Source organism: Triturus cristatus, chromosome 12 (genome assembly GCF_964204655.1).
Source record: "Triturus cristatus chromosome 12, aTriCri1.1, whole genome shotgun sequence".
Taxonomy (NCBI): Eukaryota; Metazoa; Chordata; class Amphibia; order Caudata; family Salamandridae; genus Triturus; species Triturus cristatus.
The window spans coordinates 458686098-458713069 of NC_140595.1; positions in this window are offsets into that span (position 1 = coordinate 458686098).

A 26972-nucleotide genomic window follows, 5' to 3' on the forward strand; every position below is an offset into this window, starting at 1 on the left:
CCCAAAATACTGATTGTTTTGGCGACAGGATGTGGCATAAGATCCAGAGCCTCTGACTTTGGAATGGGGGAACCAGGTTCGAGTCTCGGAGTCGGCTCTCCCGGTGCCTACAAAAAAACCAAGCAACGACGTGCGCAGAAGCCAAAGACACGAGCAGGAAACAAATAATCAACAAGTGTATGCATCAAAAAGCATACTGACACATGGTCAGTGGTCTGCAATGGGTCTGCTATTAAAGAAAACATACTCAATGATGGTCACTGATGCACACGTATGCAATGTGGTACATGTGCAGGAATGTGTTTTGACCACGCGAATAATGAAGCATGTGCATGCATGCATCATGGCATACCTGAGCCATGTTAGAATGATAAATTAAACTGTTAAAAAAGGCATTAAGCATGCGCAAAGAACAAAAAACAGAAACAAAGGTCAGGCAGTAGTTTGCACATTCTTGACCCTTGCTTAAAACAAGCGGCCGTGTGGCCGCGAAAGTGATCGCGATCAAACATCAAATCGGCGAAGTGAAAGTAATCGCGTCAAGCGCGGTGCGCGCGCCCGCGCACTTGCACTGTAGCTCTAGGCTGGCCTGGTAGCACTTTTTGGAGCCCTCTCAAAAAGTCTTGCCCGACCAGCGCATGCGCTGGGTCAGGCGAGACCTAAAAAGGTGAAGACGCTGCAAATGGACAAAGCAAGCTTGTGGAGGTGAGTACAATCACACTCTTCCATTCCACTTATGCTGGCTATGGGTTATTATGTCAACTTGTCCAGGAGGAGGGGGCATCCTCTGTAGTCACACATTTAAGTAGGTGAATGGTCATTAGTGGTTTAAAGCTGATGTTCACAGTCAAAGCAACTAAATTATAGTGAAAATTGTCTGTTCCCTTGCTTGAATAAAGTTCGAAACCGGCCTCCCAGCCTTGTACACATTTCTTGATTTTACCGTTCTCTCGGTTCTGTTTGTTAGTGGGCTTGATTTTTCTTTGCTTGCTTTTCTGCAGAATTGTGAATCAGCTTTGAAGTTTCCTGAGCTTCTCCTCAGACCACAGTGCCAATTTGTTCATTGAAGAATGAGTTTATCATTATTTTATTTCACTTTCACTTTGATAGCTTTATTTCGGTCGGTGACCATAAAAGCACAGATAAAATATATACATATACATAAAATACATAAATATTTCAGTATTTTAGATAAAAAGTTATTAAACAACAGTTATCAAAGTAGCAGCAATGAACAATTAGATTCCATTTGTATTAAAAGTAAATAGTTGATTAGTTTATCAAGGCAGACCTTCTTCTCCACATACCATATAAAAAACGGGAAACAGAGAACACAATTGGGGGGGAAGTGTCATAGCGTAAAATCCTGCAGGCTTGTGCACAATGCTTTAATCCCAGGCTCTGCGTATTTCATTATAAGCGGTGCAGAAAAATAAAACATGAGCAAGGTCTTCTTTGATTTTATTACAGACGGGGCAAACCCCCGCACCTCTTCCCGTCCACTTGCAAGTCAGTTCCCCAATCGGGAGACAACCATACCTTAATTGGATATATAATTTCTTTGCTCTGGGCGGCTGGATCAAGTCTAGGAACTCCTCCCTGCTAGGGGTCAATTTTACTTGCAGGAATTCCGTAGTCAGCCTACCCATGGATGACAGGCGGTATAGTTGGTCCAGATTGTGCTGTCTAACTAGAGCTAACAACTCCGTTCTTTTTACCGCCATACAGCCTTCCTCTGGACTCTCCCATAATTGAGGGAGACCAATCTGATATAATGTGGCCTTTATATGGGATAGCCAAGGTATGTTTCTACTCTTCAGCTGATCCCAAATTGCTAGAAACTCAGCTCTGTAATCGCCGAGCTCTGGTGCTGTCCACAACCTTCTCCAGTACAGGAGGGGTCTACTCGCCAGGAGTTCAGAGATAGGCTCTAGATCTAAATCTAGTCTCAAGGGTATCAGCGGGGTGCTCTGGGGGAGCCCTATCAAATTTCTAATAAATGTATGTTCGACCTTGGAAAGGGCCAATACACGGGTATAGCCCCAGAGTTCTGCACCGTACATTGCAGCAGGTCTAGCTTGGGCTTTATATATTTCAAGACCAGGGGAGACTGGTTTAAATAGCGTTTTCCTCTGAAATTTATTTATACCCCCCGCTATCTGTGTGAGCCTCAGGGCAGATTTAACCACCTGTGGGCCCCAGCCAAAATCTTCAGTCAGGGTAACACCCAGGTAGACAAAGGTACCAACCCTTTCTAATGGGATGCCATTTAGGACTGGGCAGGGACGAGTGCGCTTCGGGGGGCCAAAGATCATGAACTTTGTCTTTTCTAGATTGATCTCAAGCCCCCGCGAAGCGCAGAATATTACAAAGCCATCCAATACCCTCTGGATGCCTGTAGAGGTTCGAGACAACAGTAGAGTGTCGTCTGCGAACATCAATGCAGGCACCTGTCCAGATGCCAACCGAGGAACATCGCTATTCTTAACCTTATCTAACTCACCCACCAGACCATTAATGTAGAGGCTAAAAAGAGTGGGGGCCAGGGCACAGCCCTGGCGTACTCCTCTGGTAACTGGAAAACGTTCTGAAAGCTCTCCATTTTTCCCACAGCGTACCTGGGCATAGTTCTCTTTGTGGAAATGCTTCAAAACTTCTAGTAGGTAAGGCGGGAGGTTTAGATCTTTCAGGACCTTCCATAGACTTTCTCTAGGCACGAGGTCAAAAGCAGCCCGTAAGTCTACGAAGACCAGGTAGAGGCTACCCCCTCCCAGAATTACGGTCTTCCAAAACAAGACCTGTAATCTAAAGAGCTGGTCCAAGGTCGAGATCCCTGCTCTAAACCCTGCCTGGTAGGTACTTAATATCTTGTTCTCCTCAGTCCACCCAAGTATTCTATCTAGTATGATCCGGCCCATAAGTTTCTGTGTAGTATCCAAGAGACTTATAGGCCTGTAGTTCGAGGGAACTAAAGGGCAACCTTTTTTATAAATAGGAACAATTTCAGCCCCTGCCCAGGTATCTGGTAAATTAGCTCCTGCCAAAACTGCATTGAATAATACAACTAGATAAGGTCCCCAGATTTTAGGTTGTGAACGAAAGAGATCGCCTGGCACTTTGTCAAGCCCTGGGGCTTTATTAGAGGGCTGCCTAGCAATAGCGGATTCTACTTCTTTGATTGAGATATCCTCAATACTTTCAGAAGTCATCTGCTTCCTAATTCTTAGGTGGCCAGAGTGATTTCCACGATCTGACAGCTCCTGTAGACAATGCTCGTGTGTAGGATCTAATTCCGATGGGACACAGAGTTGGTCATTTGATTGCATTATCAGAGCCCTATTCAGTGGCTCCAAGGTGACCGAGGGGGAAGAATACAATGTGGCAAAGTGCGTTTCCCATACTGAGGGAGCAATATTTGGCAGAAAAGATTCCCCACTGCCTCCTACAGAAGAATTCACTAGCTCCCAAAAGAGTTTAGCGTCCTTTGTCACCAAGGCATCCCTCAGCGCTTCCCACCTCTCTTCTTCCCATTCCAACCTACTCCTAGACAGTTCCTTCTTATACGCTTGTCTAGCATCTCGAATGTTGGGTTTATTTTTTGATTTAATTGCTGCGAGAAGGTTCTTTTTTTGCTCCCTACACCTAGTGTTAAACCAAGGAAAAGCTTTGGGCACATACCTCTTTGCTCTAGCTATTGGATAGAAAACATCCCCCAATTCCATCACTAACTGTTTGTGTGTTTCCACTGCCTGCATAGACCTATTTCAGCAGCCATCCGGGTTATCAAGGGTATCGCAGTTTGATAAATTTTCGCGAGTTGTGAAGGTGACGTTGCCAGACGAGGCCATTTCACCCTTCTGCGATTGTTAGATAATACAAGGGGAGGAATTGCCACATTTAATGTAGTCTCAGGGTTTTTTAGCCCGAAGGACCCTGGCTTCAAAGTTAAAATCAGAGCATTGTGGTCACTATCCTGCCTTTTTTCAACTTTGAAGTTCTTTAGCTTACTCCAGTTTTTAGCTTCTATCATTATATAGTCAATGATGGAGACCCTGTCTGTCCGGTTAAACGTTCCTATTGCTGGGCGGTCAGAATCCATTCTCCAATTACACGCCCGCAAAGACGTTGTAAGGCAGAAGGATTTTACTTGTAATACCAAAGGTGTCCAAGCTCTGACTGGGGAAATATCAGGGTCTGGAATGTGCCATAGCGCATCTACCTCATCCTGCTCACCCTGATCCACCCCACCCAATGGTTCAAACTGGCAGTTGAAGTCCCCACCAAGGACTATAGAAATACAAGGATCTAGCCCTGAGATAAATGATGTCAGCTCACTCAGTGTGGTTGATTCTTTACCGTTTCTGATTGGCCTCGAATAAACATTAATTAGTGCTACTGGGGGGTTATTTGGCAGTTGTAATAAAACACATTGGAAATCCAGCGATTTTGTTGGTATTTGTACAGCCTGGGTTCCCAAATGTGTGGCTACCCATATCGATAATCCCCCAGAGGGGCGGCCTTTACCTAGTGATGTTGCGAGGATATTGTAGGTAGCAAAAGTCGGGCTACTGCTATCCTCCAATGCCCAAGTCTCCTGCATTAGACAAATATCGAATTTAGTCATAAATGCAGTCCAATCTGGGGTACCCAACTTGTTTTTTAGGCCAGCTATATTCCAAGAGACCAATTTTATACAACCTTGTATCAGATCATCAGAACTCTCAGTGTCCAAACTATTTATATTAGTTTCCCTGCTAACGCTCGTCTGATCAGTTTGTGAGCTGTTTGTACAATCTACTAGCGGTACTTCTTCCTCTGTGACCCTTGTCCGGCTAGAGGTTTTACTGGTGGGTTGCTGATCTAATTTTCCGCCTAAGCTAAGTCAATCCACCTCTTCCAGTACACTGAATCTATTCCAATGTGGCTGGAGCGGGTAGAGAGGAGTACGGATAGGCCAGCCTTCTCTATGTATTCCTCTATTTTCCGAATTGCAGGGTGGGAGGTGATGCCCCCTATTGAAGAGCCTGGCTCTAGAACAGTGTGGTTCCCAGCTAGGGGTAGGATAGAAATAGGAGAGATGTAGAGCAGATATTTGGGTGTTTTGTCTATAAGTGCCACTACTACATATGTATTGTACAGCAGTGGCATCCCTGAAATTTAGGATTATTACATCTCCTGCTACAGTCTTTGGGTTCCTCCCAATCCAGCCCACTCTTCTAGCTAGCAAAATTTCTCCTGAAATGTCTCTTGGTAGGGGCCTGTTTACTGTGAGCCACTGAATGCACTTATTTTTTAGCTCACCCTCGTTTTCTCTTTGGCCCTCACTTAAAGGTGGAACACCCACCAGTGCAACGACAAAGGTTTGCGCTTCGGGAGGTAAGTTTATTGTGGGTAAGTGCTGGGCATTAGTTTCTGGTATCATGTTAACTTTCATGGGGATGCTAGTATTGTTACTCAGCTGGCCTTGCTTTGATTTAATCGGGACTTTATCAGGTTTACTTGCCAGAGTTTTTGTAGGTTGGCTATTTCTTTGCTGAGAACCAACACTAAAAGTGTCTTGGGGTGGAGAGGATGTAAGTTTTTGGATGTCCAAAGTCACTCCCGTATTTACAATCTGTACCGGTTGACTAGTAGTGCCAGGTACTAAAGTATAGGAAGCTTTATGTTGTTGGGCTTCCATAACAAGAGGGGCCAACGATCTTTGGGGATTAGCTGCCTCAGTTTTCCCCCCACCTCTGGCGTTCAACATGGAAATCAATTTATCAAGTTTTGATACCAGTGGCTTAAGCTGGGTGAGAATTGTGCGTTCCAAGGAAGTTTGTAGGTCCGTGACCATATTAGCAACCCAACACGGTATTCCTGGCGCTGAGTCACGTAGATTTTCAGATGGAGTCACCAGGTCACGATTGGTATGGATGTTTTTGTTTAATTTAGTTGGGGCAATATTATTTTTATTTTTATTTTTATTCCTCGGACACGGCTTGCATGTATCCACCCTTTTCTTTACAACAGGGGGAGAAGCCAGTATAATAGATCTATCTCGGAGATCTTTAGAATTTTCTGTTGGCACCTGGCTGGAAGGTAGATCTATATAAGATGATGTCATGAAAGAACTAGCCTCCAGCGCTTCAGTCATAGTGACCGAAGTGTCTCTTTCCTGACTTGGAATGTACAGTGATGGTGTAATGGAAAGCCGTCTCTCGGTATTCTCGATAGCATTAGCCACAACCCCAATGGTCTGCTGCAACATCTTATCAATAGCAGTCAACGTTGGTAGTGGCTGGGGACCTGTAGCTAAAGACTTAGTATGTGACCGTGTTGCAGGGGTTTTGGCATTTGTTTTCCTTCCCCGTTTCATCATTTCCTTATTTTATCACGTAGAGCAAATAAATACAATATAGAGATAATTCTGCCACTAGTAAACAGTAGATGAGAATAGCAATCCAAGCAGTTGGTAGTCTCTAGTACGTAAATGGAGGGTCTTGTACATCAGTGGGTAGTTAGCTTATCCATATGCCTGTGTCTAATACTAATCAACTACGAATCAATAACATAAAACACCGTAGTGACTCACAGTCTCAGGGGGAAGGGGATATGGCCCAGCCCGGCCTCTTCCGGCCCCTGACGACCACAGACGGCCCGCCCTCTGCCCGGGCTCAGCCCGGCGCCGCCCGCGCGCGTCCCGCGAAGCGGGGCGCGACATGAGTTATACGCGCCTCCTGGCGCAAGTGTGGCGTCCAAGCTCCGCGCCGCCGCAGGGACCGCCGGGAATTGTAGTCCCGGAGCGGCGGTACTGGATTCTCCTTCCGTGTCGCCCTTTGACTCTTGGCGATGGACCGGCAACCAGGGAGCAGCTCCACACGCAAGGATGTCCGCCCTCTGACTCGTGGCGGGGGCGGCGTGCACAACGGTACAGGTATGGCAAGTTCCCCCCGCTCCGCCGGGCGCGACGTTAGTTATACGCGCCTCCTGGCGCAAGTGTGGCGTCCAAGCTCCGCGCCGCCGCAGGGACCGCCGGGAATTGTAGTCCCGGAGCGGCGGTACTGGATTCTCCTTCCGTGTCGCCCTTTGACTCTTGGCGATGGACCGGCAACCAGGGAGCAGCTCTACACGCAAGGATGTTTGCCCTTTGACTCGTGGCGGTGGCGGCGTGCACAACGGTACAGGTATGGCAAGTTCCCCCCGCTCCGCCGGGCGCGACGTGAGTTATACGCGCCTCCTGGCGCAAGTGTGGCGTCCAAGCTCCGCGCCGCCGCAGGGACCGCCGGGAATTGTAGTCCCGGAGCGGCGGTACTGGATTCTCCTTCCGTGTCGCCCTTTGACTCTTGGCGATGGACCGGCAACCAGGGAGCAGCTCCACACGCAAGGATGTCCGCCCTATTTTATTTGTATTCTATTCCTAACTGATGTATTCACTATTAGTTATGTATTCTTTGCTTCCATCTTCCCAGCATTTGAAGTCTTCCCTTTTCCCTCGTTTTGCTTCCCTATTTCCACACCCACTTTGTGTATCAGCAAATTATCCAATACTTTGTTGGCCATTTGGGTCTGAGGGAGGATGTGGGTCAAAAAATGGTTCTGTTTTGTATAATCATCTTGTAAGACCCTTGACATCACCTCCCTCGACCCACCTGCGTTCCACCTTCTAAAAGAGTACCACATGTTGGAGTCTCCCACCAGACACTGGGACCCCTTGCTCTATCAGGACTCATGCTCTTCACAGAGAGTCCATGTACTGCAGTACTACCTCAAAGCATCTCTTTTCGTTTATTGCAACACTGATAACTCCTGCAGCTCCTCTTATCCATCTTAATACTGACCTACAACAAAAAACAATTCTGATGTGTTGTATTCATGTAGCTCCTAATACTCACCCATCAGTCTTCATATCCCATTTCTCGGAGGACCCCTACCCGCTCAGCTAAATCACCTCACTGCTGGCCCTCAGCGACCCCATGCCTTTTTAGCTCTGAACCCCACATCAAGCTCAGCCAACAATAATCTACTCTGATCTATGACTCTCCCCTCTGAAACAGTTTGGGCTGAACTGTCCCTTTTGAGGGTCAAGAATATTTTATACAGCTGGTCTCTGTTAGCAAAGGCACTGTGTGCAAAATCAACAACAAAGAAATGGCAATATGCCCCTCTAAGTTAATGAGGCAGTCATTCTGTTTTTGGGGGCAGGACATGGGGCAATACTCTCTCCTGACATTGTTCACATTTGTAGGGCTGGAAATGTTCCAAATGAATGAATGCAGAGAAAAATATAAGTGTGTGACACAAAATTTCAATTTTGTATGCCACAATACAAGCTGATCCATAGCACAATGTCCAGGGGAGCTGTAAGAAGCATATGCATACTCTAGGGGAATAACTCTTGTTGGTTTCTTTTTGCATTGCTTTTGTTGTTCTGTCCGTGGTAAGTATATATATTTGCCAGGTGCAAATCTGCCAATTTTGAAAAAAATATCACCATGTGAGAGGAGGGGATTTGGAGAAGGTGGAGTCTGATGAGGAGGCTGACATTTAAGTCCATTACTCTCATTAGCCACCAGGGGCTTCAGAAGGTACACACCTTGGAGAGGGATGGGGATTTGTGCTGAGCACTGCCCAAGAGCCAATCTACCCTACCTCACTCCTCCAAAAAGTAAAGTCCTCAAGGCTACAGCTGATATCAAGAGGTTTGAAACTCCCAATTGACAACAGCTTTACTCACCTTCCACACAGAAGCTGGAAACCCACTCTGTGTAGGGGTTTCTATACCAAGCTGTCTCCCACTGTCTTATGTACGTTCTTCACCAGAAGACAGTCCAAATAGAGCAAACTATGTTTAACATACAACAGCACCGTGTCAGTAGACAGGTCTGCACCACAATGTTGATGAACCCACCACACACAGACTACTTCAGTGGACTTTTTTTTAATCAATAATGTTTTAGACAGAATTGTCACTGATGATAACCAAGAGGACACGTTGTGACTCAGCACTTTATAAATATTATATTTGTCAATTAATTTCCCCAAAAAAGTGTTTAACAGTTTTATGTTTTTCAAAAGCCTTTGTAACAGAGCTCTCAGTTATCCTCAAAAGATTGGCTGTTTTGTTCACATAGTATTATAGGTGGGTAATAGTGAATAATGGAGATGTTTTTCACAGAGAGGTTCTGAATGACATCAAATAGACAATGAGAGTGAGGCTCGAGTTGTTTATATAACTCAGAATTCCTAGGTGAAGGAATGGACCCGTAATGCAGAATTTTGTAGGGACAATATTATTGTAGAGAAAATATTGAGGGCTAAAATAAAATATCGGAAAGTAAGTATGTGTAGATTTTCTATACCTAACTCCAGATTAGATTAGTAAATCTCTACTCTCTATGTGCACTTACCTTTCAATATTTTGGCTCTTGGTATTTTGTCTATGATATCGGTGTGTCACAATATTCTTGTACTTGATATTCAAGAGTATAATCCTAGGTGAAAAAACATCCCTGGTATTCACTCGCACCAATCTACAATTTTGTTTTGAATGTCTCTCAAAATCAACTGCCCGTGCTATCAACTGCTTTCATCTGCTGTGAGGGGCAGATGAGTAGTAGGGAAATCAACCATAACATGGTCTCTCTTCACTGTCCCAAATGTAAAAAGAACATGGCCACACACTTCCCACCCCACCACTCATTGTGTCTTCTCCCCTTCTCCACATAAAAGATGCTCTCTGATCTCTATAAAAATGCTGTGTTGACAGGCTTTCAGAGAGCCATGTCCAAGCAGCATGGAATTCTGTGTCAAGACTGGGGGCAAGGATTATGCATTATTCTTTATTTATTTATTGTTCAGCTGCCACCATAATAAAACAATAACATTACTGGAGAGGAATTCATGTCCCATGAGTCCTTTGAGACCTTTAGAAGGGTTAACACAAAACATCCTATCATGATCAAGTAACACCAATATAACAGTCCTCAAGAAAACAGCATTTCCTCTTTCTTCACTGATCTAAGTTTAATAACCAGTTAAGTACTTTTCTCTTGAGTATTACTAGGAGGTTGTCATTTGGCAATGCATTGTGGTGGTTTAGTTCCATTGTCTGTAACTCTTGTTACAATAACTGTCATGCTGATTCTTTTTTGATACCTGACATAATCTACAATTCTTTCAATCAGCGAATGCTAGTTACAGCCTGCAGACAATGGTCACAGACGGAACTCAACTTTATTGGCCTGTGCTCTAGTGATAGATGGGTTCCCAGTAAAAACTAAGCATCTATTAGACAGCACATGTCCCAACCACCTTATCTGCAAAAGAGCAGTGGCTCTTACAAGGTTCTACCCAAATTGATTCATTGGCAATCTCTTCCTTATCAAGAAAAAAGATAAGATCAATCGTCCAGTCATTGTAATTGTATTTATATAGTACTCACTTCCCCTGAAAGTAGAGATGGAGGAGGGAAGAGTCTCTAGAGAGTGATTAGGGGAATAATAGTAGTAATATGAGGTTTGAGATGAGTCAAAGGAGGGATACATGGAGGAAGACTTTAGCAAGGGTTTTTAGGAAGATCATAGCAGTAAAATAAGTTTTGGGGTGAACCAAGGAGGGATAGAGGAGGGAAGAGTCCATAAGGGGTTATTCTGGAGATTATAGTAGTAGAAATGAGGTTTGGGATGAGTCAGGAGGTGGATGTAGAGGATATATTGAGAGAGGTATAGGGTGAGACAGAGTAGGGCATTGGAGAGAGTCAAAGGTGTTTTCCCTTCTACAGTAGGAGTAAAGCAACAAATATATAGATACATAACTACATAGAAAGGGTATACATGTATAAAGAAGATAATATAGAGAGATTTAAAGTTGTATTGTGCAAACTCAAACTTTCAAGTGTTGCTGTACTTGAAGTAAATTCATTTTTTATTTTTTATAACAATTTCTTTTAATTTGATCTTTTCCTTGATATTTCAATAGTGAAGTACTTGTAGATAATATAGTTATGATACTATGTACATATTGGTATAGATGAATAAAACAGAGAAAGCATACTTCCAATCACTTATATGAAAACTATGCTGCAGTGACCTATAAATATGTTAGGCGTAGAATACAATATATATATACATTTAACCATGAGTAATAGAAGACCTAAAGAGTATCTATATATTTTTAAAAACATTGTTTTTATACATATTTGTACAATACACATGTCTAGATACATACATATAATCAAATTATAAATGTTTACAAACACAGGGATATGCTGTACATTAGTGTTTTGAGTATGGTATTTATGTAGGAAAGAGTCAACTCTCGAGTAGTCTTCTGAAGGTAAGACAATTATCTGTGGATTTTGTATTTGGGGTAATGAATTCCATAGTTTGGGTGCTTGAACAGAGAGAGATGTATCACCTTTTTTTTTTTCTTGTATGGTGGAAATTTGAGCAGAGGTGCCAATCGTCAGTGGAGGTTCCTATGTGAAATGTATTGGGTGATTTTATTCCTCATGAAAAGTGGTCCTGTTCCATGTATTGCTTTGTGGGTGATACAAAGCAGCTTCAAGGTGGATCTTCTGGCAACCGATAACTAATGTAGTGCCCTCAAGGCAGGGGAGATATGGGCTTGTGGCTTTACATGTAGGAGAAGCCTGGCAGAAGAGCTCTGAAACCGTTGTAGTCTTTTCATAGTTGATAAGGATGATCCGTGGTAGAAGCCATTGTAATTGGTTTAGACAGTTTAGGAGATCTAGTAGTATGGACCTCATGTGGAAATCCAAGGTGGGGGAAGATGCGTAGCAGAGTTTTCATCAAAATAAAACTTGATCTTGCTAATTTGTCCACTTGGGCATTCATTGATATGTTTGAGTCCATGGTAATTCCAATGTTTCTTACTGCCTTAGAAACTTAAGTAGGCGTTCCCAGATCGTCATTACAGGTGCCGAGAGGGTCATTATTTTCCAATTGCCACATGTGAGTATTTTAGTTTTGGAAGCATTCAATTTGAGATGGCTCCATGTTATCCACTGATCAACGACTCTGAGGCAACTGAAGATTTCTGCACTTCCAATGTCTTTGGGGCTTTCCAGTTTAAGAAGTATTTGTGTACCATTAGCACGGTTATAACATGTGAGTTGAAATTCATTGATCATCAACCTTTGGGAATTCAACAAATGGTTTGTGTACCACCATTTAAATATGGAGTGGTATACATGTTCACAAGGACATTTCGCTCCCAAATCATTGGATAGTGAGACTAGATCTGAACAACGATTAACTGACGTTGCCATTCTTTGCATTTTATTGGAGATTTGTTCAATACATCTGGGAGGAGGAACACTACAACTTCATAGTGTTCCTTTTAGCCTTTCCTCAGACCCTTAATTAGACACAGAATCATTATGCTCCAGGGAATTCATTTGATTGTAGAACTAGATAACATCCTCTAGATGAGGCATTGCCCCATTTGTCTGTTGGACGATAAGGCTTCTAGAGTGATTAGGTGTTATCATCAACATAGACAAGTCAGAAATTGTTCAGACTCAGGGGATTATGTTCCTCAGATTAGTGGTGGATTTGATTCTAAAAAATCTAAAATTCCCTCCGAAGAAGACAAATATCTGGAAAGAGTTGATGACGGCTCTTTCGAGAGATAAAATATATCATCAATGTAAGCACTTTTTACAATCCCACTCTTTACCTAGCTTGCCAAAGACTCAAAGTGTCTCATCTCAAGAAAGATCTCTCCTATTCAGAAAGAATAAAGCTGTCTATAGAGGCCAGAGTAGAGATTTAATGATGGTTGGACCTCATTAAGGTTTGGAATAGCCATTTTTGGCAATCCCTAGATCTGGTTATGGAATGCTATAGAATCAGATGCATGTAGTCTGGAATGGTAGCTTATTGTGGGGCTTTTACCACAAGATTTCAGTGGTCTGAATCAAGTCTACATGTCAAATGTCTAGAGCTTTTGGCAGGGTGCTTCACAGTAAAATGTATGACGAAGGGCAAAGTACCATGCTTAGTGTTACTGAAAACAGATAATGTATCAGCAGTCTGATACATCAACCAACGAGGAAGGGTGATGTTCAAAGCACTGGCAGAACTGGCCAAGGATTGATTGGCATTTCTGCCTGGGCAAGCAAATATAAGTTTCTTCTGTGGAATATCTACCAGGGAAACAGAATAAAGAGACAGACTGGAATTCCAACTCCCTGATGGATTTCAGTTCTTGGCAGCTGCACCTGGAAGTGTTCAATTTCTTAATGAACAGGTGGGGATTTTATGAGATAGATCTGTTCACATCTCAGTAAAATCATGATCACCCAGAAGGTTCAGCTGAAATCACAACTTGGTGTGGAAGTCTTGGACGCCTTCATTCAGGACTGGGAGAACAGCCACGCCTATACCTTCAACCATTATTAATGGTCAAAAGGTTGTGAGCCCAGGTAATGATACAGTGAGCAGAGGTGTTTCTAGTGACTTTGTATTGGAGATAGCAGATATGGTTTCCAGTTCTTCTGGAACTTTCTTGGGATTCTTGGATCCCTCTTTCCCATTGTCCATCTTAATGGACAGTTTGTCCAACTCACATCAATAAGTTCTTCAGGGGTCGCTTTGCCTAATGATGTGTAAGATTACCAAAAACTATGTGAAGTCCCAGGATTTTAGTGCCAGGCTGCAGATTGCATCAGGAAAGTTCAGTCAGAATCACCAAATAAACAATACAGTTTTGCTCGGAGTAGATGGTTCAATTAGTACATGGGATAGAATTTGAATCACATGGTGACTGATGTTGTCAACATTTTGAACCTCCTTTCAAAATTAGCAGGAAAAGGGCTCACCTATAGAAAAATCAATGCTTGCAGATCAGTAATCACAGCCGATTGTATGCCAATCAATGTGTTACCTATTGAAGAGCATTCCCTGGTATATAAATTGATGAAAGTTGCCTTTCTTTCCATTCCACCTGAACCAAAATATTCCTGATTGTGGGATTAAATATTGATTTGATAGGATAAACAGTTTCTCGTTAGGAAAGAAATTTGCTCCAAGTTGCCCATGTTGCTATGCCTAATTTCTTGCAAATGAGTATCAGATGTTCGAGCTCTAGTCATCAAGGCCAGGATGTATAAACAAGAAAGTGCGACCTTTACAATCTATAGGAAGACAAATCCAATACTAGAATGGTCATGGCTGTACCCAGATATCTCAAAACTATGTGTAGTGAGATGTCTCAAGACTTATGAGTGGATGACAAAAGAGGTAAGACCCCCATGAACTCACCACCACCCAGGTACTCACCAACTACTAATCTCCATCCAGAAGCTGTTCTGTCCACTTTCATCTCTTACTGTTGCAAAAAGGGTACACTTGATCATGAGTGAAGCAGGGATAGATATTTCCAGAGTTAAAGCTCACTCCATATGAGGGAGGATGGCTTTCAGGTTTTTTTCCGGTGGTTGCCTAAAAGATATCCTAAATGCTGCCAATGCTATTTTTTAAAAGTTCTGCTTTAAACCAGTGTTAGGGGTAGCATCATTGGTTGTCAGTAAGCTTCAAAAGTGCATAATCCTTGCCTCGGTTCTGACATAAAATGCAACATGTACCTGCCATTATGTCAGAAAGTTCCAATTCTATGAAGGGCACAGCGGGGAAGATTTTCCAGCCCTGCTTTTATTAATTATGAAACCCACCCAGAGTAAGAGGAACATGACACCAGCTTTGGGCACAATCATCTTTATTCACAAATGAAAGGTTATACAGAGGTTCATTTAATGTTTGATATGATTGTGAAGTGTTATGTTGGTGATCATTGATATGATAGGTATGAAATGTTATTGCGATAATGAAGCTGAATATCTTTTTTTGGTATGACAGGGGTGGAACAGTTTACAAACGGTGGAAATCAAATTTCTTTCTAGATGATTGGCAGTCCCAAAGAGTACTTCCAAATGTACTATCCAAACAGAGATCAATTTGTCATACATTGAGGATGCATTTAAATTGGCTCCTTTTCTACTTGGGGTAAAGGTTTGGAGTTCTCCCTTTACAAATTTCTTCCACATCGTCCTTACTGACTGTATTACTTTAGATCATGGTGACAACATCCCTTGGATGGCTTATATTAGAAAATCCTTTATACACCTGAGAGTGACACAGTTTTTGTATTCCCCTACTGAGATTGATAGCAACTCGATGGCCCTGATCCGCTCTCTTTTTTTACTAAGCAGTAATTTAAGTCAGTCGAACACAATTCAGGAGATGGAAATGGTGACCAATCACATGGTGATTGTCACTCCAGCTCGACCCAAATCTTATTGAGATTGGATGCCTAATTCAGTGCACTGTTTTTACTTAACCCTTTCTAGTTTGAACCTTGTTCATTTTGTAGTTGCCCACCCGCAACAGGGCAGCTGGTTCCGTCCTTACTCTGCTGCCCTTGCAATGGTACCAACAAGCAATCTTGTTTGCATTTCATGTTTTTGTGTAGTTTTTATTCAGCTCCTAGAATAAAATCTTTGCACGCTATTTTTTGCTCTTATGATTGTAGATTCACTAAACATAGTCTTAAACTTTTGCAATATTTATCATCTGAACTTGTCTTTCATGCTGTTATTAGTTTTATTTTTTCCTGTTAGGATTAGGAGAGACATACGACAATGATACATTATTGTTTTGATCTTTCTTGTATATATTTTATAGCAAATTTGGACTGTATATATAAGCTTATAAAATTCTGTACTGTGTACCTTTTGTGGCCTTACAGCCGAATAAAGGTTATTCTAACTTGCATGTGTCCTATCGCCATGTAATACCCTCTTTCAAAATAATGTGGGCCCAGTGAGGTCTGCTGCCCAGTACATGTACTGGAGTGAGTCCCATTACATAACAAGTGTATAATACTTGAGCTGACATGATCAAAGTAGAAACTCACTTCTCTGTGGTGACATTTTCTTTTGAAATCAGCACTTCAGCCTTAGAAAAGAAGAAACACTTCCCACCTCAACCATGTGATTGGATGGATTCCTCAAACAGAACAAGGAACCTGCATTGGGATGCTGGTCCTGATTCAATTGTGTTTTAAGGTAGAAAAGATCCCTTTAGAAAGCAGATCAGCCTTGCATCAGTGAGGACTGCAGAAAGCACTGCAAACCTTGGTGTGAGAAATCAGATTGCTATCCTTTCTGGGGATTACAAGATATTTCATGGCAGGAAAGAGGATCCCCCACTTGGTAAATTCGCACATGCCTCGAAAATGTATAGAAGCATTCCCACTGGTGACTAAGTGGACTAATAGACTTTACCTGATGTTGTAACATTTCTACCTATACATGGAATGTGAACATAACTGTTTATGAGATAGCTAGATCACAAGATCTCTCATTCATGGAATCCGTTGCTTTATATATTAAAACCTGGTCTTTGACAAAGTATTTGGGCAAGGAAGGTGTTGTGGGAACAGGGGCATAGCAAGTAATACAAATGACACGAATACACTGAAATTTAATAGATCATAAATGAAGAAGAAATTCAATTTAAGGACCTTCTTAAGAAAATAGGAGTGTGACACTGCTCTGTACATATGTTAAACATAAAAGAATTTACTGAGTATGATGTTTAAGGGATATGGCAGTGGAACATAGAAGCACAGGGCATACATCTTCGGCCTTCTTATATGTAGTTTTGACAGTATTCTCTGATAAGCAGCTAGATGGTACTGCTAGATGGTACTGTTTCCACACACTGCGTATTCATGGGGTTCTGAGCTGTGAGCAAAGAGGATCTGAGGAACATATTCATTCTATTTTTTGTCCAAATTATCTTACTTTTAAATATAAATGGTATGATATGCTCTGAAAGTATTCTCACAATGCTGATTATTTAGGATGTTTCCACAGGAAAATGCCTTGTATCTGAAAAAACTACTAACCATTCTCAAAAAATATCAAATTACATGAAAGCGATTGCAACATAGAACTGTATTTAACTGTGCAAGTTAACTATTAACATGCTGCTCTGCTCTCAATTGGCAAAAAGCATTAAAACAAAGTGATAGAAGTAATGCTTACATTAATCTCAGTTATTGGCAATCGCTCAGGCCCCATCCCAAGCCATCTTTTGTCGCCCACCATGCCAGCTCAGTTTGTGCCACACCACCCATATGCAAACCAGTCTTGACCCCGCTCTAATGAAAACAGTCCAGCCCAAACTGCCAGGCCAGGTCCTCCCTGAACCAGATCACAAGCACGCAAGACTGGTTTTCCCCTTATTAGGGCTCATCAGACAGGCATAGTTTGGTTTCAGTGACACAGTGGGCATACCCGTCACCCTTAAGGCATCAAAATCAATGTGATGGATGGAATGCTTCAATTATTCTTAGCCACTGCAATAGTTTGGGTTGCATCCCAGTCCATCGTTTTTCACCCACCATGCCACCTCAGTTTTGACCCAACTGTATGCAAATCAGTTTTAACCCCGTTCCTAAGGAAAAAATCTAGCCCAAACTGCCAGGCATAATGGACTGGACTATGGTCACATGAAATTGGCAGTGGCTGAGATTAATTCAAGCGTTTCATCCCACACCTTGTTGCTGTTGCAGTCAACATCCTAAGTGTTTCAGGTATGACCAGACTGGGGTCCCATGCTCACTGTGCCACTGGAACCAAGCTACACCCAACTGAAGAGCCCCAGTGATGGCAAAACCAGTCTTGGATTGCTTGTGTTCCTGTTCAGAGAAGACCTGGCCTTGCAGTTTGGGATTGACTGTTTCTATTCAAGAAGGGTCAAGACTGCTTTGCATATGGCTGAACCCAAACTGAGGTTGCATGGTGGGTGCAAAATGAAGAACTGGAGTGCGGCCTGAGCAATTGCCAGCGGCTGAGAGTAATTCAAGTGTTCTATCCATCAACTTGCTTCTGTCCCTTCAACTTCTTTCTAGCTTCAGAAGGCTTTACCCCTGCTCAATTGGGTAGACGCTTGCCTTTACCATCTTTGCCCAATCCCATCAACTCATCCCCTATTGATATTGCCAGAACCAACGTCAATGTGACTGGAAAGTTATATGACTTTGAATTTTTTAAGCAGCATCTATCTCCTTGGTGTTCTCAATCTGGCATCAAAGCAGAGGGCTGAGCAACCTAAGGCCAAAAGCTCTTCTGGACTCCTGTTTGGCCGAATTAGGTTACGGTAGGAGTTACAACCTGATTCACTCAAATGCCTCACATAATACTGGTCACCCAATGTGCAGCTGCTCCCCCATATCAAAAAGCTCACTTACTCAAAGTGCATCACTTCCCATAGTTTCCCATATGTCCTCTTCTTGTTTCCTCCCTTGCCTGTCCCAGATTCCAAGTCTTCAGCACTACTGGCCCTTGACACTTCACTCCTCAAGAAGAAAGATCAAGATGCCAACAAGGAGAGTGGCTGGTTGCATCATGCACTGCTGCTCACACAAGATCTGCAAATGAGGGGATAACGTCTGAGGTATTGTGTGGTGGCACCTCTCTCTGAGGTAAGTCTCTTTTCCTTTTCCAAAGGGAGGCAACTTTACGAGTCTCTCTCATGAACAGCAATAGTCTTGTTCTCATTAATAATGACAACAGCATTTTTCCTGCACCTGATCTTCTACCTTGAATGCCAACTTGAGATCAACCTGGCAATTGACGTGATCACTCAAGAAATACTAGACCATGTGGGCTCAACATTTCTCTTCATCAATTGGATACTACTTCTCCCTAGGTCAGGTTTAATCATCTAAAGACCTTAGTTATCAGGGAACAGGGGGACACAGAGATTGTGACATTTGGGGCTCAGGAATTGGGAGATACAAACATTTTGCTGGAATAAGCTCAGACCTGGAAGCCCCAGCAATGGAACCTGGAGGCACAGACACCTGGACCGGGGCAAAGATGCTGTATAGATATAGTACTGGCATTGATATTGAGAAAAAAAGAGACTGGTTCTGTGAAGGCACAAATGCTGGGACATGAGGCTGAGACAGGCATGTTTAGTGCATGAGACTGGGAGGCACAGGGACTGGGAGGCACAGACAGTGAGGCTGAGAGACACACACCCTGAGATATACCAAGACACAAAGGAAAAGGGTTTAGCTCTGTGCAGTATACGATGGCGCCTACTCATGTGCGCTTCTGGGTGTATGCGATATTCAGTAACTTCCGGTGCTATAAGCGAAGGGATAATCCTGAACCCCTCAAACAGACACAAGGCCTACAAATTTATATTACAAATGCCTATGCACACGTTCCATTGTAACTTGCAGAAACAGTACTGCACAATCTTAATTCACAACAATCAGAAAACACTTTACTATTCATACGTCAAAAATTTAAATAACAGCAGAACACTCCAAGTGTAGTGTGTTCTTATGGTTTAATGAGGATCAATTGCCCAGCCAACACGTGTTTCGTCAGGGTGTGAACCCACAACTTCTTCAGGGCTCCATGGCAAATGCAGTGAAATAGTCGATCACTTTCATCGTTATACTTCCGTCCCGGCTGGCGTAGGAAGGTAATAAATTCCCAAAGACAATCAAAAATGGAACTATCGACTCGAACGATCCACACACTTTACGTGTTCTGATAGTGTGACGTGGCTTTAAAAAGAAGAAAGGGCCGAGTTTGGCTCTATCCAGGGTCCGTAACGCCCACGGGGATTCGTGTAACAGCAACCGAGTACGCTGCTTCCTTTCGTGACTCACGGTGAACACCATTTGTAACTTTCTGATTTACATAATGCAAAGTGCCAGAATACTGTTCAAGCGAGCAGTCTACAGAGGGTAACTGGGTGTAACAGTATGAGGTTAGAGAACAGTGGTTGGGGAGAGGATGTAGCCTTACAGCTAGAGCGGTCGACTTCGAAGCTGGGGAACCGGTTTTTAGTCTCTGCAACGACACTGAACATCCTGTGATTCTGGGCAAATCACTTAATCTCTGCGTACCTAACAAAAATGAATGTGTCCTTCTGTAACGAAACTGGTGCTATGTAAAGCGTTCTGATACCCGATGTCTCGGGTCTAATTCGCGCTTTATAAAACTAAAAAAAAAGAGGGGGGGAATGAAGGCTATACAAGCCAGAGATATGGGGAGGGAGGCTTTCAGTAATGAACTGGTCAGTACAGTGAACGCGTTAGAGGAAGTGGGGTAGCTGCAGGAGATATAAGGACATCTAGGAGCAGGGCTCTCAACAACCCTCAGTGTGCATCTGCTAACCAGGTAGTCACTCTGCCACCAGCACTAAATTGCGCCTGTGATTGGACTAAGGCGGGGACTTTGGAGAATGAGTTTAGTTAAAAAAATAATTATCCTTGGAGTTGCCCTTAAAGATACCAGACAATAGTGGAAAGAGGAATAGAGCACCGCCAGACTTCCTTGTGGTTTTGGGGAAGTAGTTTCTCCAGGGGAAAAATATTTTCCACCTGGAGAAAATTATATGAAAAGAAAGAAAACATGCAGTTGTATGAAGGCACTCTCTTTTCACAATGCTGAATTAGACATAGTGTACAATTCCACTTTGAGGAAATGTCTACGACTTCAAAAACATTTGAACTCAGGGGACTTTCCAAGGAACCCTGAAACTGGAGTAGATTTGCATCGTTCTCTGCATCGTTCCCCTAGGATGGTTTGTATTGAGGTAAAAGTGATAAATGCACACCAATGTGCAGGAGTTGATGTAAGGGTGCAGATTTAGAACTCTGGTTTACAAATGGGGCACTATGTGCAGAAAGCCTGCACATGATTTTAATATCATCAGTTGGGCCATTTTATTTTTGGAGAGAAGTTGTTTTCCATTCCAGAAGTGAGTGGTAGCAGAATGTCTGTGTCTGACTGGTGCTGCCCCTACTAAAGATGTAATTCTGATCCTTGAATTACAAAGAATATTAAATATCTGAATGGATGGCAGTCTCCCGAAAGCTTTTCCCTGAAGGTCTTTATGTACATTCAAGGTATTTCAGTGGAGCATTGTGGGTAATTGCTCTGAGTGAGAAGCTGGTTAAAGTTTCACAGAATGGTATCTGGTCCAATGGCACAGATGCTAAAACTGTTCGGCACAGCCAGGTACCTACAGATCTAGGTAAATACCTTAAATGGATTTGTTTGAAGGCACTGTAGTTGAATACTTTAGATGGAAAGCAAATGGTCGAAAAATAACAGAACCCTCTCTAAGTGACGCTTTAATCGGAAATAATTTGAAAATAGCTTGTTGGTGGTAAAATAAGGATTGCTGTTGTTTTTAGTTTCCATTATCTCAAAAGCATCCCTGGACCTCTGTTTTGTAATGTTTCATGCTTTTGAAGAGCAGGATTGAAGGGAATGAGGTAAAGTTCTTCCCAAGATTCACTTACTTGCTGTACCTTTCTGTTTGACGGTGACAGCAACTTAAAGCCTTAAGAAAGTGAACCGAAGAGCACCCACTCCTTAACAGGTCTGGCTCCAGACAGATTGAACTGCTAGGATGATCTTTTGCCAAACTTGCACACAGCCCACAACTCACACTATAGAACACACAATACAACCTGGAACATTCAGAAAGTGACTTTAGATCAGCCCTCTCTAGCCATTGGCTTGTTAGCAATTGTTTGCCATTGCTGGAATGTGTTATTCATCAGGAGGTAGATCAGTCCATGGCATGTTGTTGATGGCACATAATGCCATTACAGTTTCCATTGGTGAGGTAATACCTTTACAACTCCATTTACATCTTCCATTGATGAGGAAGTTGAGTTAAAAAAAGGAGTTCCACTGTTGTCATCTATTCTGGTTCCCTCTCCTCCGTCTTGTAGCACATTATCAGCAGCCGGTAATTATCATCAGCACATGCATTGGTGCCTTCTCACTCCCTCATACACACAAAAAGCAACCACGGTGTCCCTTCCCATAGGCCCTTCGCCTAAAATTTGCCTTTGTGTCATACTTTTATATTAAATTGAAACTCATGGATCTCCGGCGTCAAGTAACTCTGTATTTGTAACTCTTTCTTATGAAAAGCTAAGCAGGTCTTGCACCGTGTTTTCTTTCAGGATCAGCCGGGTGCTAAATTTGTAAAAAAAAAAAAGTGCTGGGCACTTGTCAGAGGGTCGTCCGGGCGCTCATCAGAGGGCCACTGCCTCTTGAGGTACCCATGGCCCCTGCCAGCGCTGCCAATGACAGTACCAACACAACTACTAATCATCACACTTTAGAAGTGTGACAGTTCAGGATATTCCGGGCCCCTAAAGCTATAAGAATGGCTTGGGTGGTAAGTTTTAGTCATTTTAATGTGCATTGAATTAATAAACAACTGTTGTGGTGCTCATATCTAAATTAGACAAACACCACCACCATGTGGCAGACAGTCATAAGTGTGGGTGGTGACAATTAAGCGCTGGTGCAGAGCACCGGAAACCACCTGCTCAAATTAAGAACTAGCATCTGCCTAATTTGCAGCCCACAGTTACAATTAAAATGGGTGGTGAGCGACATTCTTGTGTTTGCTTTGCAGGACAGCCAAAGGAGTTCAATGCTTTTCATCATCTTTGTACATTTTGTCATTGCAAAAGGGAACAGCTCAGATGTACCCCCTATGCTTTGTATCTGCTTTTGTGTGTTCGAGTCTAACTTCTCTACTTTTTCCTTTCACCTTCAATTTATTTTTTCGATGCACATTTATGTATTTGGCGCAACCTTACAAATAAATCACTCCGTTACAATGGAGTTAAATCTGCCACACACTTACAAGCTCTCTTTCTAGGAACCTGCTCCTGAGATGGATTCAAAAACAGAACACACAATGCACTACATAATGCACTGTGATCCTTGACACAAACCCAATAGGCCAAGAAAGGTCCTAAGAAAGTAGATGAACATAATCAATCAAACGACCTACAATTTAACATAAACAGAACCAAAATGATTCAATCCAAGATTTTTTTAATTGGATGGTGGGAGGTGCTAATATAGATACTGTTCCCACCAATAATTATTTGGGAGTATGGCAAGAAACCACAAACAGGGGCTAAAAACCATCAGATCTAAAAAAACAAATCACCATTTTTCAATACTTTCTAATAAAATTGTATTCAAAGAGTCTAAATGTGACTCGATCTTGTTGGTAATAAAAGCTAAGATTTCCTAGCAATCTCTTATGGAACTCTTTGTTTTGACGATCAGATGTGTAAGAAGTCTGAAAAACATTTGATCTGATTAAAAGTTTGATATTTTTTGTTTCTCTACTCCATGTTTGGGTATCCAATTAAGATTAGAGCTTTGCCTAACTCAATGGTTAATGTCCTGAACCCTATGGGGCAGATTTATCAAGGAGTTGCGTTGTCCTTGAGTCACGCAAGGTGGCGCAAGGCAGCGCAATTCCTTAATTCCGATTCATAAAGCCACTAATGAACGATTTGCGCTGCCTGTTATTAGGTTTTTACAGAGCGCAAACAGATACCCAAAACAAGCTTCCCGCCGCTAAGGAAGCTGCCTTGCATGGCTTTGTAAAGAAATGTAACGCAATGCAGAGGCTTCTGCTGTGTTAGGTTACATTTTGAGCTGTTAGGCGTTCCATAGGTGGAGCATGGGTGTTCCCATGCATTCACTCATAGATTTGATACAATTCCAGATTAACAAAAGTTTGTAAACAACTAATTGTGTCAAATCGGTACACCTTCAGAGTATGCCATAAAGAGGAGAAATATTGCTTACTGTGCAAAAACAATCCTGACCATAATGCAGGCACACTTGCAGCATGGCGCTAGAAAGCACACCGTGTGCCAGCAGTGAAAGGGAGCAGAAGTGCATCATATCTTAGTAGAAACAGTGCACACTCTCTCTGCTTCACACAACACAATGCAGCAACTTTGCTTGCTGTCCTGCGTTGCATGAAATATTGGTAAATATGCCCCCCAGTTTATTAAACACCGTTTTATATTACAAAGGGCCCAACAATGTACTCTCATGCCAATTCCCTTGGCAGAGCTGCATTCAATATAGAAAGCCACCTGTTTTTTCTGTCCAAAAGCCTTGATAGGATCATCGCTCGTGCAGGGATTGTCCATATCTATCAAAAACAGACTTCCCAGATCAATTTAAGACTCTGATGAAGGATAAAATGTATGAGCGTTCCTTTGAGGAGGATCTCTGCATCTCTAATAATCTTAGAAAAGCACAATTTACATGCTTCACATCTCTCCTCAATTCAACAGTCATCATTGATCAGACATTTGAGACAGGAAATCCATACGACACATGAACTTTCTTTTATCACTAATCTTGAGAGCCGGCATAAGGTCTGGCTTGGTGAACCAGACTAAATTCAAATGCCGACGTTGCTGACAGTGTGAAGCAAAAACAGAACCAGTAGTGCACCTACTGTGCATTTGTCCCGCATTACTAAATAATCACACAGTGCTCTTGGGACTCATATTTGGAAAGCTTGGGTTCAGATCAGTAGCACAAGGAGTCCAGCAATGCATAATGGGCTCCAGTTTCCAAGTGTGGCTAGGTTGATTAGATGTATATACCTGTTATTAACTGAACTAGACTCTTCAAATTTAGAAATACACTTTATACATGTAAAATCTAACTGGTGTTAATGATCAGACACATTTTTGGATTATGTGAAAGAAAGGTCTATGAATCAAGTTAGCTAGTTGGTAGTAGAATAATCTGTTTATTATGTTTCATTAGGAGAAAAGTTTTGGGTTCATTTCATGTAACTGAACATAATTTAATTAATCTACAAATACACTGAAATTAAATTCAAAACTCTGCATTGTATGAGTAGAATGTAACCTTCTTTTTCCATTGTTATTTTGGGGTCAGTGCATAGTTCAGCAGTAGAGTGGCTGCTTTCAGGGCCGGACTGGCCATAGCAGTCACCGGGCATTTTCCTGGTTGTTTGCCAGGGTGGGGGCCCGTTTTGGGCCCCTGGGGGACCGTTTTTGTTACCGGGAGACGGCAATATCAGCCCCCTGTAACAAAATCGTCCAAAACCGGCCCTAGCAAACAGCTCCGTCGCACCACCCTCCTCCCCCAAGGGGGGCCAGGCAAGCAGTTCCAGTTCCCAGTCCGGCCCTGGCTACCTTACAGCTCCTGGCACAGTCCCCAGTGATTATATTATTTGCACTGAAACATCATTGTATTCCCTTTGCTTACATTGATTTCTCCAAATCAAGTATATAACTCAGTTTATTGTGCAAAGCACATTGTAAGGATGGGTTGCAGTTTCAGGAATGACACTGTTTTGAAGAGACAATGCAGCATTTCATATAGGAAACTCCTGGGGAAATAAGGCTTACTAACACTTCTCCTAACAAACATTCTCAATGTGACTTTAAAGGGGAGATGTATGGGAATGACCTATTACTTACTGGTAATATTCGTTACTCTTGGTTCCGTTGTCCTCACCCCATTCATATACAAGTGAAATAATCCTATATCACAGCAAAAAAACAGAATGAAGGAATGCTGGAACCATACCCTACTCATGCCCAATGGGAGTGCATAATCGTATTTACCCAGCATTCCCTCTGAACTACCAACCCATAGATAAAGGCCGGCATGTCCGGGAGGGAGGGAGGAGAGTAATAAATGAGACAAGATCAACAGGACCAGGAGTAATGAAGATTACTGGTAAGAAATAGGGCCTTACCCCCAGGTCCCTCCTGACCTCGTCCAATTCATACAAGTGAGAATAACCAAGCAACTAACCGGCATTCATCAACAACATACCACCAGAACACAAGGAAGGCGACAACACCTAGGGATTTATTGGAACACAGAAGCAAGAAGTCAGGAGCTCACAGCCAGCAGGACTCCCAACCCAAAATTAGCATCACTACCCAGCAAATTCTGGATCAGATAATTGCGCACAAAAGTATTAAAGGATGCCCATGTAGCAGCCCTACAGATCTCAGACAGGGAAAGCCCCTTAGCCTCAGCCCAGGAGACAGCCATCCCACAAATAGAAAACCCCTGCACACCAGCTGGAGGAGGGGAATCAGAAAGGGAGTAAGCCAACTCAATGACCTGCTTCAACCAACGGCCAATAGAAGAAGAAGAGGCCTTCCCCACATGAGAGGGGGAAGACTGGGGAGACTTTGCCTTCCTGTCCCAACCCCGGACAGAAGAAAACCTCACATGACCCCTAGAAAACTGCCTCCCAGAGGGCTGACGAAAGGGGGATTTAGGCTTAGAAGACCCTTTATCAGCTGAGGACAGCTTCAAAGAAGAGGAGGGCTTATTTTCCTTGAAAAGTTTGTTCACCTTGTCCTCCAATTCCTCCCCAAACAGCATAGTCCACTGGAAAGTCTATCTACATCCATAGTAGACGTTCCTGGGTTAACTGTGTGTAACACCAGGATAATAAACAACATTTCATGTTTAATGGTGAAAAATATAAATGAAACTTCTATTGCTTTAGCTGAATTGCTATAGGATGTTCAGGGAACAAGAAACGTCGCTTTACAAAATAGGGCTGCTATTGACTATCTGCTGTTAAACCATAACCATAGCTGTGCAGATTTTGAAGGATTGTTGTGTTTCAATTTGTCTGACCATTCCACATCTATCCATTTGCATCCTAATGCATTGCATGAATTAGTCAAGGGAGTGAAGCAGGATGTGGAAAAGGGGTGGTGGGATTGGTTATTTGGATGGTTGCCTGATTTTGGGTAACTGCACTATATTTCAAGTGCCATTTTAATTATAATTTGTATTTTGATAACTATTTATTGTGCATGCAATGTGTGCCTAACTTTATATCCTTGTTTTGCCCTAGAGCTATAACTTATAAACCTATGAGTTAAGCTAATTATTAGTCAATAGTCAACGGGTAAAGTGTAATGCTACAGGCAGTTATACAGTGTATGAGATTGTGTATTGACCATTGACTCCATTTTACTCTAACTACATTTTGTGAGCATGGTTTCCTCTTGTGTCTGTCTGACCCTGCCTTTCAGCTGAGAATGCTGGCAGGCCCAGGTTATTTTTGCAC